At 47.2% G+C, this 1,586-nt stretch overlaps 2 protein-coding genes across 6 annotated transcripts in view; one reads left to right on the top strand and one right to left on the bottom strand.

Moving 5' to 3' along the window:
• The window catches only part of LOC103274981 (60S ribosomal protein L5), a 20,382-nt gene that overhangs the window by 16,808 nt on the left and 1,988 nt on the right, over nt 1–1,586 (top strand). The gene's annotated exons all lie outside the window — the stretch shown is intronic.
• The window catches only part of FAM69A (family with sequence similarity 69 member A), a 39,860-nt gene that overhangs the window by 2,969 nt on the left and 35,305 nt on the right, over nt 1–1,586 (bottom strand). The window lies entirely within an intron of this gene.

Consider the following 1,586-nt stretch of genomic DNA (forward strand, 5'->3'; position numbering starts at 1 on the left):
GTTGCCCAGGCAGGTCTCAAACCCGTGGGCTCAGGCAGTTCACTCACCTCGGCCTCCCAAGGCACGGGATTACAGGCTGAGCCACCAAGCCCAGCTTCTTTAAATTAAAAAAAAATAATTTGCAGAGTGTGCTTTTTTTCATGGAGGAACTATTTATAATAGGAGAATAGGAATAATATTTTCCTATTATTTTTAATTAACATGCAATAATTGTACAAATGTATGGAATACAGAGTGGTATTTTTTTTTTTTTTGAGTTGGAGTCTCACTCTTGCCCTGCTGCAGTGGCATGCTCACGGCCACTGCAACCTCGACCTGCTGGGCTCATGCGATCCTTTTGCCTCAGCCTTCCAAGTAGCTGGAACAACAGACACATGCCACCACATCCGGCTAGTTTTTGTGATTTGTTGTAGAGACAAGGTCTCACCAAATTGCCCAGGCTGCTCTTGAACCCCTGGGCTCAGGCAATCCTCTTGCTTCGGCCTCCCAAAGTACTGGGGTTACAGGCCGAGCCACCACCACGCCTGGCCTACAGAGTGGTATTTGGATACATGTATACAATGTAGAATGATCAAATCAAGGTACTCAGCATATCCATCACCTCAAGCACTTATTGCTTGTGGTGTGAACATTCAAACTCTTCTAGTTTTTTGAAAATATACAAAAATTAGACCAGGCGTGGTGGCTCACACCTATAATCCCAGCATTTTGGGAGGCCGGGGTGAGAGGGCTGCCTGAGCCCATGGATTTGAGACCAGCCTGGGCAACTTGGCAAGGCCTCATCTCTACAATAAATAAAGAAATTAGCCAGGTATAGTGGTGTGCCTATAGTTTCAGTGACTTGAAGGCTGAGGTGGAAGGATCGCCTGAGCCCAGCAGGTTGAGGCTGCGGTGGTCATGAGTGTGCCACTGTACTCCAGCCTGTATGACAGTGAGACTCCGACTCAAAAAAAAAAGAAAATATACAAAAATTATTGTTATCCATATTTACCCTGCAGTACTATGGAGGATCACTAGAACTCATTCTTCCTATCTGGCTGGAATTTTGTAGCTATTAACCATCCTCTCCCCTGCTACCCTTCCCAGCCTCTAATCACAATTCAGAGTATAGCAATTTTATTTCACCTTTTTTTTTTTGTTTTGGGTCGGAGTCTCACTCTGTCATCCAGACTGGAGTGTAGTGGCATGCTCACAGGCACCCCAGCATCAACCTCCTTGGTTCAGACGATCCTTCTACCTTAGCCTCTCAAATAGCTGAGGCTACAGTTGTGCGTCACTATGTATGGCTAATTCTTTTTTTTGAGTTGGAATCTCACCTGTCATTTGGGCTAGAGTGCAGTGGCACACCCACAGCCACCACAGCCAAGACCTGCTGGGCTCCGGCGATTCTTCCGCCTCAGCCTCCCCAGTAGCTGGAACTACAGGCCCGTGCCACCGAGCCTGGCTAGTTTTTTGATTTATTGTAGAGACGAAGTCTCACCCAGTTGCCCAGGCTGGAACCCCTGGACTCAGGAAATCCTCTTGCTGCAGCCTCCTAAAGTGTTGGGATTACAGGCTTGAGCCACCATGCCCGGTTACCTTTTTTT

The sequence above is a fragment of the Carlito syrichta genome, unplaced genomic scaffold, assembly GCF_000164805.1.
Source record: "Carlito syrichta isolate Samal-C Ts95f unplaced genomic scaffold, Tarsius_syrichta-2.0.1 Scaffold115576, whole genome shotgun sequence".
Lineage (NCBI taxonomy): Eukaryota > Metazoa > Chordata > Mammalia > Primates > Tarsiidae > Carlito > Carlito syrichta.